The sequence below is a fragment of the Diabrotica virgifera genome, chromosome 10 (genome assembly GCF_917563875.1).
Source record: "Diabrotica virgifera virgifera chromosome 10, PGI_DIABVI_V3a".
Taxonomy (NCBI): domain Eukaryota; kingdom Metazoa; phylum Arthropoda; class Insecta; order Coleoptera; family Chrysomelidae; genus Diabrotica; species Diabrotica virgifera.
The window spans coordinates 46572219-46589753 of record NC_065452.1 but is presented as its reverse complement, the minus strand read 5'-3'; positions in this window follow the sequence as shown (position 1 = coordinate 46589753).

Here is a 17535-nt window from a genome sequence, read left to right as displayed (position 1 = left end):
GTAATAAATAAATATATAAATAAATAAATAAATAAGTATCAATAAATTTGAGAAAAATTTGGAAAATATTTTTTTTTCAATTAGAAGCATGTAATTGCATATTTGATCTTAGTTTTTATTTCCAAACAAATTTTCATAATAAGAATTTTCGATATCGAGAGAAATAAATATATTTTACTCTTGATCGAAGTTCATATTATTTGACATACCTCGTATAATATTGACAAAATTTGATACCTGATGATTGAATCTTAGGTTTTAGAGCATGCATAACTTTTTATAAAGAATACCTTTTTTTCGTAAAATGAATAACAAAAAAGTTTCCCATATGTTTCCAACTTAAGTAGACACGCTGTATAAAGATAACGAGCTATGGTAAGATGTAAAGGAAAACTATCGCAACCTATCAAGTATGAAACTGGCATTAGACAAGGAAATTCACTGAGCCCATTAATATTTAATCTGATAATGGACGAAATCATAAACAAAGTTAAAAAAAGAGAAGAGGATATAGATTGAAAGAAACGGAAATAAAGATAATATGCTTATTAACGCCATAATAACAGCCGAAAATGAAGATGACCTACAAATATTAATTAAAGAATTCGAAGACACGGCGCTCATATACAACATGGTAATTTCAACAGACAAAACTAAATTGATTGTGATATCAGCGGAGCAGAAATGATGTAAACTGGTCGTAAATAACAAAATAATAGAACAAGTGATGGAAACGGAATACTTGCGAATAAAATTGTCAAGCTATGGAAAAGTGGAAGAAGGAGTACAAAAACAAGTAAACATGGCGAACAGAGCAACAGGATGTCTCAACAACACAATCTGGAGAAACAAATACTTCACGACGGAAACGAAAACGATGATATATAAATCAACAATAAGACCGATAATGACGTACACAGCGGAAGCAAGAGCAGATATTGCGAAAACAAAAAGACTGCTGGAAACAGCAGAAAGGAAAGTCTTACGAAATATAACAAACCAAACTCTACAAGACAGAGTTAGAAGTGAGGAAATACGAGCGAGATGTAGTATAGAGGAAATAAACATGTGGACCAAAAGAAGAAAAATAGAATGGAATCAGCACATATAAAGAAAGACAGAAAATATAATAGTGCCATAGCAAGAAACAAACCGCCAAATGGAAGAAGATCATTGGGATGACCGAGCAAAAGATGAACGGACAACGTCAATTGAGGCTAAAACTCGGAGTAAAACGGACATGAGCCTATTTATAAAGAAGGAAGAAGAAGCAGAAGAAATTCAGCATGCAGTGTCTGAAGTGCAACATTATTGAGTATAATCATAAACTACTGACCAACTGTGCCTTTTATAAACTGGTTGAACAGGACATTGATGTACAAGCTCACATTAATATAGAATAAAAGTAAAAGAACATCCTTACTGTGAATGCGGAAAAATTGAGGATCTAGATCATATTCTTCTACAGTGTCCAATAAGAGTATCCAAGCAGTTTAATTTGAGAATCGAACTTACAAAATTAGGAGTACCAAAGAATTCCAATGTTCAAAATATATTGCAACATCTTACCCATGAACAACTAGAGGCAGTGATTATTCATGTAAATATTAACAAAATGATTTTATGAATTTAAAATACTTCGACTCGCACTTACGTGCCCCAATATTCCCCTGGTTACTTGGTTTGGTAAATCAAGGCAACATTTTTAGGTTTTCATTTCAGTGTTGCAGCATTGCTTAGAGCAAGACGAGCTGCAATATAATCAAATGTACTGGCAGATGCACAAGTATGCAAGCCAAGAAAGAGAGTAAGAAGAAGAAGAACTGGTTGATGAGAGTGGAAAAAGAAGCTCAAAAATAGAATGTTGTGATAGAAACATACGTACAGAATAAAATCAACAATAATGGAAAACTATTACTTCAATTTTGTTTAGACTTTAGACAATAATATCAAAAATCCAAGAGAAAAATAAATTTTTCTACGACCGTTTAATAACATGCTCATTATTCGCTATTTTTTCATAGATAATAGCACCCATTACTGTACCCGTGAGTAATAATTCATTACTCACGGGATGAAGTTACTCACGGGTCATTACTCACGGGCTGAAGTTAGATTCAAGGGCGTATACCACTTTTAATATTAATCGTATATAAACTGCATATAAAATTACTTAAACTGGTTTATCTAATACAATAATTATTGTAAGTTATATCAATAATTAACTTCGAAAAACTTTTAAAGTAATTTTAACTGTAACAATGTCAGTATATTTTTTACGTTTATATCTTGTTTACTACAAATTTTGACGTTTATCATTTATTTTAGTGACAGTGACATTAGCGCATTTTGTTTATGTTAATTGGAATTTATAACTAATATTGTGTTTATTTTTCAAGTTATATTGTGTTAAATATGTTATAACATATTAGTATAGTTATATTATTATATTATATATTATAGTTAAATGTTAATATACAATATAACTATATTTTATATGAAATATGTCCACCGACATCAGCCATTTCCTATTTATTAGATTCACTGTCAGTAGGTACAAATTTAAGCTTATAATTTTTCGGAAACGAATAGAACTTGTATTGACTATTTCTAGTGGTATTGTTACAATAAATAAGAATTTGGTAACAGTAGGCAACCAATTGTTCAGCCACGTAATAGGGGTAAATAGCATTTAGGTATTTTTGTAAATTATTATAATTTAAATCTCGAGAAGTTGATAATTACATTTTTTACTAATTAAATAAAAAAAGGTCGTAGAAAAAGTATAGTATTCTACTCGCATGTAATGGCTATTACTCACTCTGATGAATTACGACACTCGCCTACGGCTCGTGTCGCAAACTTCATCATCGTGAGTAATAGCCATCATTACATGCTCGTTGAATAATATACTATTATGTAGCTGGCTGTATACCATAAATCACAAAAAATAGTTAAATTACTTTATAAAAGGTACATTTCCCTTTAAACGTTATAAAGTTTTTAAATTGTTTACATTTACATTATGTTATTAAAAATATGTGATATTTAAAATAGAATAGAATAGAATAGAAATATGCTTTATTGTCATGAAAAATTTAACAATTTTATAGACAAAGCTTACAAGAATAATAAATAAAAACAATAACAAATAACAAATACAATTTACTAAAATGATATAAATCGTCTATATAAATAAAAATAATGAAGAGAAACACAAAAAACAGTAACAATCTATTGCAAAATTAAAAAAAATATATTCCTGGATTTAACCTGAGGAATCATTGGACTGAAAGATCAAAAAAGCGACTACAAAGATGAGATAAAAAGCTGCGGAAACAAACGAAAAGGCTATAAAACAAATAGGTCAATTAGAAAAAGAAATTAGCGCAGCAAATTGGGGAGAGAAAGAAGGAGGAAAAATGTACTACAATGATGTAATACAAGGAATAAAAATTGATATAAATGACCAGAAAGTTTTGCGAGAGGCTATGGAGAATTTCATGGGAAAAGAACTATAAGTTTCAGTTAACAAGAAAAATAGGAGAAAATACTGCCATCGTGGAACTCAATAGCGTGAAAAACAAAATAGAAGTAATGATGTAAACTGGTCAAATAGAAGAACAAAAGTAAGTTAAAAACCAAAAAGTTTGAAAGAGTCTATATTAATGATGATATGTCAAAGGAAGAAAAGAATTACCCAGAAAGAAATTATAAGTAAGGCTATGGCAGACAGGCATAATGGAAAAATGTGAAAATATGATACCAGGAACTAATCACAGATGGGGAAATATGGACATGAAATAACAGCCAACAACTACTAGTAAAAGAGAAAACTTTAAAACCAAAAAACTAGCAACTCAACTAAAACAGACTAAAAATAACGGAGACGACTGGTCAAAGAAAAGATACACGAGATTGATAAAATGTACAGATTATTAATGGAAAGAAACCCATGAACAAACATATTATATTAGTAGGAACATGGAATGTAAAAGGAACATACGAGGAAGGAAAATTAGAACGGGAAATCTCCAGTGGCCCTAGTCATCGACTTTAAAGAAAGTTTTGACAGGGAAAAACGAAAAGAAAAATACAAGGCACTATGTGAAATTGGAATTAGTGGATGGAAAGGAAACAGATAAGATTAAGGTCAGTGAAGGGGTGCGACAAGGAGACCCACTATCATAATTGTTGTTCAGTATACTTCTTGAAATTGCCATAAGAGAAGCCAAAAGTAGCAGGACAGGACTTGTATATCAACGAACATACCAATGCTTGACATTCGATGATGACATAGTACTGATAGCCAAAAAAAAATGTGTAGTAGGGATAATAAAATCACAAAGACTAAGATGGTTGGAACATACCCCAAGGATGCCAAACACGACACTTCTCAAAATAATACTAGTGGGAGAAATAGGAGGAAAGAAGAAGAAAGGTAGACCGGAAACCAGATGGAAGAAAGATGTTGAAAGAGACACAGATGAGCTTAAAATCACAATTTGGAAAAATAAATCAGCAAGCAGGCAAGAATGAAAAAGAATAATAAACCAAGCCATGGGCCTTCTAGGCCTGGAGAGTTAAACTATATAAACACGTGGCATGTACCAAAATTAATGACAGATTTGACCATACTAATACATGTTTAGAGAAATGCTATACCCAGAACCGGAAGATTTTAAGTATTTGTTGTAAAATGTTCTTGCAGAAACGATTAGGGTATAATATTTACCTTTAAAAATGCTTAAAACAACAAGGTAAATGGTTGGTAAGTATTCAAGCATATTAATTTCTGAATATTATGTTAAGTAAATGCGTGCGTATAGGTACAAATATGCAAAATTTCCATTTTCGACCTATTTTCATTTCATACTTCGCTTTAGTAATACATATTGATTATTATCCACAAACATTTCCCTCAGTTAACACATATAGTTACCTTTGTTATTATTCAAACCTTTTAATATTAGTTGGCGATTTTTTAATATCTTTCATAAAAAAAAAATAAATTTTGCTATAATGCATTTTCTAAAAAATAGTCAACAAATTGTATATTTATTGAAATTTTGAAATACCAGGAGCATAGAAAAGTTAATAGAAAAGACAGAAATTAAAAAGGAGAAATTGAGCGCCAATTATTTTGATTTTGAGAATATAAAAACAAAACAATAAACAAAAATAAGGGGTCGTTATATTAATATAAATTATTTAAGAAGGGAAAGAGAGAATAATCTATAGAAAAATAGGGAAATAAAAAATAAAGATGGTGTTACGTTATATAGAATGCAACACACACCCAATACCAAGGGCGAGGGTGGCGTTTATTCCCAAACCAGGAAAAACAGATTACACCTTAGCAAAATCCTACATGCCTATAAGTCTGACCTCATTCATGTTAAAAACCATAGAAAAAATCTTGAATGAACACATCAAGAAAAACAATTTAAATGAAAATTCACTGCACCATCGGCAATGGGCGTATGAGGCAGGGAAATCAGGTGAAGCCGCCCTGCACAATCTAGTGTCGGAACTAGAAAGGAGTCTGCATCAGAAAGAAGTCATCCTTGCTGCATTTTTAGATATAGAAGGTGCATTTGATAATACCCCAATCGAGTCTATACAAAGCGCACTGGTGAGGAAGAAAATCAACAAAACAACATGCAAGTGGATTATTCAGATGCTTCAGAGCAGAACAATATCCACAGATACTCATGAAGATACCATAAATCTGAGGGCAACTAAGGGATGCCCTCAAGGCGGTGTATTGTCACCGTCATTATGGAACATAGTTGTCGATGATATGATTCATGGGCTAAGCGCCCAAGGACTCTGGGTCCAGGGTTTCGCAGATGATATCGTAATAGTAACTAGGGGAAAATTTCTCAGCACTGTTGCGTATCAGATGCGATATACCCTTCACTACATAGAGAACTGGTGTCTGAAAGAGAACCTCTCCGTGAACCCTTCTAAAACTAAACTGGTAGCCTTTACAAATAAGAGGAAGCTTACTGGACTGAGTGAGCTGAAATTATTTGGAGAGGTACTGGAAATAACCAATGAGGTTAAGTATCTAGGGGTAACCCTTGATTCGAAACTCAATTCGAATACTCATATTACTAATATAACCAATAGGGCTAAGCGACTCTTCTGGAACTGCAGACGAGTTGTAGATAAAACCTGGGGATTGAAACCAAAGGTGATATGTTGGTTGTATACATCAGTCATACGACCGAAAGTCACTTATGGGTCAGTACTCTGGTGGAGAAAGACGGCTTTGCAATCTTGTGTGACCACTCTCACCACCCTACAAAGACAAGAGCTTCTAAATACAACAGGAGCCTTGAATAGTACAGGAACGGCTTCATTAGAGGCTATCACAGGTCTCCCTCCGCTGGAATTATATATTTCGGCGGTAGCCTTTATGACTATCCTGAGACTCAAAGTAAACAATACTTGGAGGCCAAATTATGTATTGAATAGCCACACAACCATTACTGGGACTATACTTGAGGAATCCATCTTTATGATGAACTCAGATATGATGACACCAGAACTAAACTTCACTGAGAAGATTAACACAATTATACCGTCTAGAAATAAAAAAGTCCCAAATATTAATGGGGACTTAATATGGTTCACTGATGGATCTAAAACTGTCCATGGTACTGGATCAGGAGTCTTTGGGCAAACATGTAACTATAATAAATCTTACAGCCTTGGTCAACATACAACGGTATTCTATGCTGAAGTTTTTGCTTTTGTAACCTGCATTGATGAAATCAATGATGAAGACCCTAAAGCTAAGAGAATCAACATTTACACAGATAGCCAATGGGCTATTCTGGCTGTAAATAACCCTCTCACCAAATCAAACTTGGTGAGAAACTGCAAAGATCTCCTCAATAACCTGGCAAAAGACAATAAAGTGTCTTTAATATGGGTGCCGGGTCATGAAGGGGTGCATGGGAACGAACGGGCAGATATGTTAGCGAAACAAGGCTCGAGAGAAACTTTTGAAGACCCAGAACCTTTCTGTGGCGTCACTAAAGATGCTATGAAAAACAAGGTTCAGAAGTGGCTAATAAGGAATCATCAAAATAAATGAAGAACCACTCAAGGGCAAATCCAGACTAAAAAAATAATCAAGAATATTGATAAAAAACTCTCGATAAGTTTGATGAACCTCAATAAACCAGAGATCAAAACAGTCACTGAAATGGTGACTAGACATTGCCGTTTAAGAAATCACCTATACCTATACAAACTAGGTAATGTGAATGAACCATGGTGCAGAAAGTGCGAAATGGAAGAAGAAACTCTCATACACATACTATGTCATTGCAGTGTGCTAGGTGGTGTAAGGCAGGACTTCACTGGTCAAATAAGATTTGAACCAGAAGGGATCCTAAAACTACCAATAAGAAAACTGTTGGCCTTCGTTGAGGCCACAGGACTTATTAAAGTTTAAGGAGAAGAACAGGGTTTGGTACAAAGGTCTTATGACCAAGTGCCAGAGACTAAAATGAGTCTCGCCTGAGTTAAGAAGAAGAAGAAAACCCTAAATACCCAGTAGAAAAATTTGAAAACCGGGTTTGAAAATTTTCTGAAAAATAAAAAGAAAAGAAAATGTTGAACAAACTGAAGCAAACGAAAGAAAGAGAGGAGTGGATATAAGAAATCGACTTATCGAATGTCTTAGTGCTCTTGAATATGTTTTATATATTGATTTTTCTTTATATAGACTCCGACTTGTCATCATCATCCAGCCTCAAAAGTCCACTGCTGAACATAGGCCTCGTCCCCTTGTTTCCAACCCTGTCTATTCTGCGCCGCTCTCATCCAGTTTTTATTTATCCTTCTTAAATCGTCGGTCCATCTTTTAGGCGGTAAACCGACGCTTCTCTTGACTTCTCCTGGTCTCCATTCCAATAACCTCTTTGTCTGTCATTCTAGCGATGTGTCCTGCCCAACTCCATTTTAGTCTGGCAATCCTTTCGATGACGTCAGTTACATTTGTTCTTCTCCTGATCTCTTCGTTTTTGACTTTGTCTCGGAGAGTTATTCACAACATGCTCCGTATGTCAAGAATGGAAGGACGCACTGATTAAATACCTTTTTCTTTAGGCATGTGGGCCTCACTTTTAAAAGTTTCTCTCGGTTTTCCATATACTGCCCACCCAAGACCGATTCTTCTCTTCAGTTCATGAGTCTGGTTAACCCTGCCAATCGTAATTTCATGTCCTTGGTATTTAATCTATCATCATCGTCATCTTGGTGCTACAGCCCTTAGAGGGCCTCGACCTTCTCAAGCTTTCTACGCCATTCTGTTTTGTCCCTTGCTTGCATTTTCCAGTTGCCGACTCCGAACTTCTCGGTATCCTATGTTACCCCGTCCATCCACCTCAGCTTTGGTCTACCCCGTCTTCTCATTTCTACGGGTTGCGCTGTTAGAATCTTTTTTATCATGTTCGATTCAGGGGCCCGGGCTACATGTCCTGCCCACTGCAGGCGATTTCGCTTAATTATAGTGATAATATCTTTTCCACCAAACTTATGCTTGTAAATATTCTGCAGTTCAAAGTTATATCTACGCCTCCATATTCCGTTCTCACAGACCGCTCCGAATATCTTACGTAGCACCTTTCTTTCAAAAATCGACAAAGCGGTTTCATCTGTTTTAGTTAGCGTCCATGCCTCTGATCCATATGTGAGAACGGGGACTATCAATGTTCTATACAGCTTTATACGAGTTTTTTGAGGCAGACCTTTGTTAGCTAAGTACTTTCATAGACTATGATAACACCTGTTTGCAATTATTATTCGTCTTTTTATTTCCTCTGATGTGTTATTATTGGGGTTAACCGATGTCCCTAGATATATGAACTCTTTGACCGCTTCGAAGTTTTGGTCATTGATGATTAGATCTACGTCAACATTTCCAGCTCTTGTGTTTGTATTAGTCGCCATGAATTTTGTTTAATTTCGATTTATATGTAACCCCATTCGTTCTGCTGCTGGTACTAGCTGGTTAGGATTTCCGCAGTTCTCGCTCTGGTTCTTGTTATAATATCCACGTCGTCTGCATATACTAGAATTTGACAGACCTATTGAATATTGTTCCCCTGCTATCTATATTAGCGTCTGGTACGACTTTTTCTAATGCTACATTAAAAAGTTAACACGCCAGCGCATCTCCCTGTCTTAACCCCCTGTGTATTTAAAATGGGGTTGACGAGTCGTTTTGAATTTTTGCTGCTGATATCATCTTTGCCATTGTCACTTTTATCATACATATGAGTTTTTTTGGAATTCCTAACTCATTCATAGCGTTGTATGGACTTGGTCTTAATACAGTGTCATAAGCAACTTTAAAATCGACAAAAATATGGTACATATCTATGTTAAACTCTTGCGCTTTTTCCAGGATCTATCGTAGTGTAAAGAACTGGTTAATGGTTGAACGTCCACGCCTGAATCCTGCCTGATATTCTCCTAGAAACGTTTCGGTATAAGGCTTCAATCTCTCGTGCAAAATGTTTGACAATATCTTGTATGCTGTATTTAGGAGAGTTATTCCGCGGTAATTATTGCATTCCAGTTGGTTTCCCTTTTTGTGTAACGGGCATATTAAGCCTAAGCTCCATTCTTCAGGCATTTGCTCCTCAGACCAAATTTTACAAACAATTTCTCGCATCACTTTGGTGAGCTGCTCTCCACCGTGCTTAAATAACTCTGCTGGGATGCCATCGCTGCCTGAGGATTTGTGGTATCTTAGTTTTTCTATAGATATTTTCACTTCTTCTACCGAAGGGGGTTCCACGAGTTCCTCATTTCGGTATTCCAGCGATTTATATCTATCTACGAGTTCTATTTCTTTCCCACCAATATTGATGTTCTTGTTGGGTAATAAATTTGTCATTATTTTTGTTTTTGAGTTGTTTTTATTTAAACCTAAATGTTATGTAGCCACAACGAGCTCCTGTACTGACAGTTGTATTATGTATTATGACAGTTGAGTTGACAAAGATTTGCCACAACAGCAACGACCTCGTCATCACCACTTTCCGTTATTTACTATACAAATTTTATTTTTGTTTCTTTGATTAGTATATTAGTGTAGGAAACAGAGGCTAAACTTCGAAAACTCGACACAAGTCCGGCTTTATTTTTTTTTATGGTATATCAAGGGGTGCTTATTATGAAACTAACTTTTTCTTAAAAGATTTGCTCCGGAACACCCATTTTCATTCCTTTAAAGGTGGTAAGGAAAAAATACTACTCCCTCAGTAGGGTTTTTTATAAATACATATATATTATGGTTATTGCAACATCCCTGCGGAAACTACCCCTATCCCTGAAAATAAGTTTGGCGAACATGTTTTTACGATTTTCTCATTACCTATATATTATTTTGAAACAGAGCTTATACAGAATTAAAGACCAGTATTTTCTCTAAAAATAAGGTCATATGCATTTTTTTTCGTATAGGCAACCGTTACGGCACAGTTGCGCCGCAAACCTCAGAAATGCTTTGGCGGGCTCCAGTTTTTTTTTCGTCACCTATTCATTTTATTAATAAAATACTTATGACAAATAAAAGAACACACGGTCTGCTACATATTATGATCTATACATATTTTACTTTCTTTGCACCTTAAAGCCACAGTGGTGGCCCAGAGCCAATTTTTGCATATTTGTTTATTAATTTTCCTTTTTTTTTGGGGTGGTTTCGGGGAAATATGGGGGTGAATTATACAAATTTGTAAATAATACTTGTGCATGGGTAATCGCTAAAAGTTTTTTTACGCTAGCATAAGCGGTTCAGATGGTATATATAAAAAGGTGCTTTTTAAAATATAACACCCTGTAATTAAAAAATGGACAATTGCCCTTAAATGAAACCTATATCAAAAAATTAGACATTTATTTGTGATTAATTGCTGCTGAGTTGCTTCTTGATTCCCATTACGGTTAGGGAAAAATATTTTTTTTAAAACATCTTTTTTAAAAACTTGTTCCACAAACTACCCCTTTAAAGGGATGAAAATGGGTGTTCCGGAGCGAAATCTTTTAAGAAAAAGTTAGTCTCATTAAAAGCACTTCTTGATATACTGAAAAAAAATATAACCGGACTTATTTGCGAAGTTCAACCTTTGTTTCCTACACTATATAACATGAAACGGTTTCGTTCTTCACAATTTGTTTCATGTTTCACGTTTCTTGTATATGGCAGGCCGCACATCAAAGAAACATGAAACGTAAATTACGTTTCATGGAAATAAAACACTGCTAAACAAATATCGTCCGGCCATTTATGAAACTCTCCGAAAATAAAAATGTGTCATGAGCATGAGTCACACTCGTTTCATTGGTAGGCGGACTTTGAGATTTGTTTAGCCGTGTTTAATTTTCATGAAACGTGTTTTACGTTTCATGTTTCATGTTTTTCGTTTCATGTTTCGTTGGTATGCGGCTTGCCTAAAAAGCAATTAAAAACCGGCGCCGACAGCAACGACCACGTCACTATCCATTGCCGACTACACAAATTTTATTTTTGTTTTATCGATTAACTTATCACATGAAACGGTTACTTTTTTTACAATTTATTTATTTCATGTTTCACGTTTCATGTTTCTCTGATGTGCGGCCAATACTATTTTGATGTACAACAATATTATTATATCGATATTCTTGAAGAATAAAGCTATAACATACTAAAAAATCACTCAAATCGGACAACAGGTTTAGGAAATTCGAGACATCAAAAATGTTCCATTTTTAAGGTGGTACGTTAATTTTGCTGTTTAGTGAAACAAAAGTTAAAAACTGGTTTTAAATAATCAACTATAATCAACTGGACCATTTTATCTATAATAAACAAAGTACAAAATATTAAGTTGCGTACCGTACCCAGTTATAGTTTTCAATCCAGGGATTTCGAATTCCAATATATCTTGCTTACAGAAGTAAGGTGCCAAAGGAAAATTTATGCATTTTCACGCATTTCATCCTCTTAATACCCGGGGTTATGGTTTCACGCACCAATTTGCTAGAAATGTGAATCTGCTATGTAGCTTGTTACAAGCACTGCCAAAGAGCTTTATATAAATCAACGATTTGAAGCGCAATTCCCTGAGATTATAGAGTTCAAAGTTACTAACTTATGAAATGTTACGGTTGTTGCTATTCTAATAAAATGATCAAACGCCCTTTTCTTTAAGAAAATTTCACTATTTTTAAGAGAGTTAAATTTTCTTTAATGATATCAATAGTCCAGGGTAATGAGGCTTTTTTCCATGACACTTCAACAGCCAGTGTACTGAAACGTTTTTTCAACAGGTAATACATAATATATTATATAAGAACCAATCATAACTATTTCCTGCGTAGAATCTGGCGGCCAGTTTTATTTATAAACAATTTAGTGTCAAAAACGGCCTTTTCCCTTTTTTTTTTTCAAATTAATGGAAAACAGCAACTTATGGTTTTACTGGAAAACAGTACACACATTTTCGAGATCATGGAAAAAGCTTTAAAATGGTGTATTACAAAGTTTGATATACTCATTTATTGTTAATATAATTGCAAAAACAATTCTAAATTGCAAAAAAATTAATTTCGCAATAACTATTGTAAAAATTAGTGGGCAACTTTGAAATTTTTGTCAAATGAGGGTTCTTCAGTGCTCAATATGTGACAAAAATTTCAAAGCGATTCATTTAATTGTTTAAATTTTATTCAAATTGTTTATGCCAGAGAGCTTTTTTTGCAATAACGTAAGTCAGAAAAAATGATGTTACAACCATTCTACTGGTGTCAACTGAAAGAGCATGAGCTAAATTTTTAAATTGGTTTAAAAAAGTGAATAAAAAGTGCGTCTATTAGTAATAAATAATTATATAAAAGTACCTATCGTCAATTTTTACCGACAAAGTTTTTATGTTTTTATATAAAAAATTATATATGTTTATTACAATTTTTTATCAATTATTATACATGTACATAACATTATTATTATTATTACAGAAATAGATTTTTTGAAAAAAGTTATTCAAAAAGTTTATAAGGAAAAATTTACGATACTTTTGCATAAATATTTATGACTAATAACTGCACTTTTTATTCACTTTTTTTAAACCAATTTTAAAGTTTATCTCATGCTCTTTCATTTTATAAAAGCATCTTTTTCTGACTTATGCTACTCCAAAAAAAAGCTCTCTAGGATAAACAATTTGAATAAAATTTAAACAATTGAATAAATCGCTTTGAAATATTGGTCACATATTAAGCACTAAAGAACCCTCATTCGAAAAAAGTTTCAAAGCTGTACACTAATTTTTACAATAGTTATTACTATAACGAACTTAAATGTGGACACAAATCACGTGTAACCTATGCTAACTTCTATAATATAGAGGAGTAAATAGTCTACCATCTGGTAATGTATATTTTAACATGTTGGAATTCTTTTCCTCCAATTATGACGATTGAAATTTAAAAATATAGCATAGACACATTGGGTGTAAAAAAATGTTAGTAAAATGATAATTTTACATATATCGTTTACCATATTTGTAATACGTTGTTTATTTCGTTCTTTCCGTAATCGTTAATACACAAATGCACAATTATAAATAAAAAACACTTTGCTTACACCAACGAAAATTAGTAGTTTATTCGATGAAGAAAAGTTAATCGACCAATAAAACTGACACATCTACGTTTCACAAACGTCAAATATGACTTATTTTGTTTATTTATCAAATAAATATTTACCCTTGGAATAAATTAACAAATTAATCTTGTTTAAATATCTATAACAAAGAGAATTGGTCAGTTTAACTTAAACTTATCAAAATTGTATCGAAACACAATAAAACTACTAATAACTTTATTCGACGAATAACACCTATTCACTGATTTATTGGTTGTTGGTGAAACCGGCCCTCAACCATATTATATTGGTATGCGGAATAAAAAGTTGCACATGTACTAAATTTACAATCAAGATGCAGTAGAAATAAACAAACCAAGATACGTTACATGCTACTAGAAGCACCCATCATGATTTCCAAAGTTTATACATTGTAAATTATGATTCGGGAGTGCTCCTAGTAGCATTTAAAGTGTCTTGGTTTGTTTATTTCTACTGCATCTTGATTGTAAATTTAGCACAGGCTGCAATTAACAAAAAAAGAATGTGTGTGTACTTTGTACGCGCGTAAGGAGCTATACTGCTATTATATGATTTCAACGAAATAAATATACTTTCAACAGGTTATTTGTATTTTATTTAAAGATTAAACTAATTTTTACTTACTACTTTCCAAAAATTTTTATTAAAACAATACCAAAAATAAAAAAAAAATAGAAAAAAAACACGGATTCGAACCGGGGACCTCTCGATCTCCGCTCACACGCTCTACCTTCTTCTTCTTCAGGTGCCGTCCTCGTTCCGAAGTTTGGCTATCATCAAGGCTATGCGTATTTTTGATACCGTAGATCTAAATAATTGGCAGCTGCTGCACTTGTACCAATCTCTTAAATTCTTCAACCATGGATGTTTTCTTCTGCCAATGGATCTTTTATCTATTATTTTTCCCTGAATAATTAATTGTAGTAGCTGGTACTTTTGTCCCCTCATTATATGTCCCAAGTATTGCAGTTTGCGCTTTTTAATAGTAAGCGCAAGTTCTTTTTCTTTCTGCATCCTTCGCAACACTTCCATGTTTGTCACTCTCTCTGTCCACGATATTCTCAATATCCTGCGGTACATCCACATCTCGAATGCTTCTATTTTCCTTGTATCGATCTTTTTCAGTGTCCAAGCTTCCATTCCATAGAAAAGAACTGACAGCACATAACATCTCATGAGCTATATTCCCTTTGCTTTGTCAAGTGACAAGATTTCTCATATATACTGACAAATTTAATAGACCAAGTGAAGTATACAAAAATACTTTAAATATACTTACTATTATTATAAAATATCTTATTCCCGAGGAAGACAAATTTAAATACACAAAAATTGTAATAAATATAAATTATAAAAACACTAATAATATATTCTTTTCACGCACACCTTATTTGCGCTACATAAAAGTTGCGTTCGCGGGTAAAGTGGACAAATTTTCGCCGACAGTTTCTAACCTCACTTAATATAAATAATATTGTTAATAGATAAATATAAAAGTATATTTACTTTTAATTAATATTAATAACTAATTATTAAATTATACTAGGTAAATATACTTTGTATATTTATCTATTAACGATATTATTTATATAATTTTAAAGTGCGCATGAGTTTTGCTGCTAATTTGTCGCCGACTAGTCGCCGACAGGCACCCGCGAACGCACTTAAAGATGTAGCGACTAATACCATACTGTCGGTGTGCGCATGCGCCAGGGAATGTAAAAATTGCCCCTTGTGCCTAAAGAAGTATGCCTTCAAAAATGCAAAAAATGCGCTGGGCGGTTGCGCGTGCGGTTTGTAGAGTGTCTTGACTTTTTTTGACCATTTTTACATCTTGCGGAATAATCGTCTTTTTTTGATAATACTTTGCTCTTTTATTTTCGCTTCTATTTTTTCATCAATCATTTTTTTAAACTATATTCATTTATTTTTCATTTCTAATATTATTCCATTACATTTTAATCTCTTTATTGTTTTGGTCTTCGTTCTGATTAACTCAAAAGGTAAAGACAATTAATTAAATGAAACAAACAATCTCGTCCCAACATCAAGAAAATTACAAAGAAACAGCTCTCAAACGGAAAATAGACATTATTCGCAGAAGCAAATAATCTACCTTCACAAATATCATTATCAAATGGGACAACGATAGTAAATCAAGGTAGTCGAGACACTTCGAGAACCTGCAAAATTTCCTTTACTATAGGTACTGTTTTTAACACACCTTTTAATCACAGTCTGGAATTTACGTATATTCAACATCAATATCGTGTCCTTCAATAAAATATTTAAATGGTCCTGGTAGCTTATTAATAACAGAATAAAGACTGAATTGCGAATATATCTGTAGGCATTAACTTTCGAGTTATGTTACTACACATTTCGCGTTATCCCATGAATACTATGGACTGCTTTGTGTTCCCACTCACGTCCTAATCTGGTCTAGAACGTTTCATCGCCGCCAGTTCATCGCCGCCAATTCATCGCCGGCCGATTCATCGCCAGTCAGTTAATCGCTAAGTGATTTATTTCCGAATTTCCGACCAATTTTCAACAGTTACATTTATTATTTATTTTTAATATTAATTAGGAATTCTAGGAAATGACCTAACCTAACCCAACGTACACTACATAAATTTGTACATACATATTATTTCTACAAAGGCCATTTAACACTACAAATTTAGTACTATTTATAGTATGATACAATTGATCCAAATAATGGCATAACCCAGACATCCAAAGTGAAAGTTATCCTCCAACACAAAATGGTTCTATAGGGTCCACATAATGTTCAGAAAAAAGTCACACTATTTTGAGCGTCGTGTTTGGGAGGTGGGGGGGGGGGGAGAAATTATTAAATTCGTAGTTTTTTAAAGTTTTTCGTCAATGTTTCTAAAACTATGCGGTTTAGCATGAACAACCTTCTATACAAAAATATTCTACATTAATGTTGATATAAAAAAGGCCCTATGCATAACCATTCCAAAATGAACGGTTCCAAAGTTACGGAGGTAGTATAGTATAATTGGTCCAAAAAAGGCCTAACCCAGACATCCAAAGTAAAAGTTTTCCTCCAACACCAAATTGTTCTGTATGGTCCACATATTGTTCAGTAAAAAGTTACACCATTTTGAGCGTCCGGTTTGATGGGGAGATCAGGGAGAAGTCGGTAAATTAGTAGTTTTTTACGTTTTTCGTCAATATTTCTAAAACTATGCTTTGGCGTAAACAATGTTCTATACAAAAATGTTCTACATAAAATTTAAAACAAAAAAAGTCCTATGCATAATTGCTATAAAATCAAAGGTTCCAGAGTTACGGAGGGTGAAAAGTGGAGGTTTATGATACTTTTTATATTATTTGGGCAATTGATGATGATTTTGGGTGGTGAGGTTTACGTTTCTTCAAAAGCTTATCACTAACATACCATCGGCCACTAAAGTAGCAAATTTTATGTAAAAACACAATCCCGTTAAATAAAATTTCTTTCATCAGTAATAATATTATCAATTGCCCAAAAATTATAAAAATTATCGAAAATCTCCACTTTTCACCCTCCGTAACTCTGGAACCCTCGATTTTATAACAATTATGTAAAGGATCTTTTCTGTTTTAAATTTTATGTAGAACAATTTTGTATAGCACATTGTTTACGCTAAAGTATATTGACGAAAGAAATATTGACGAAAAATGTAAAAAAAACTACTAATTTGCTGATTTCTCCCCCATCTCCCCCCCAAACCGGACGCTCAAAATGGTGTAACTTTTTACTGAACAATATGTGGACCATATAGAACAATTTGGTGTTGGAGGAAAACTTGCACTTTGGATGC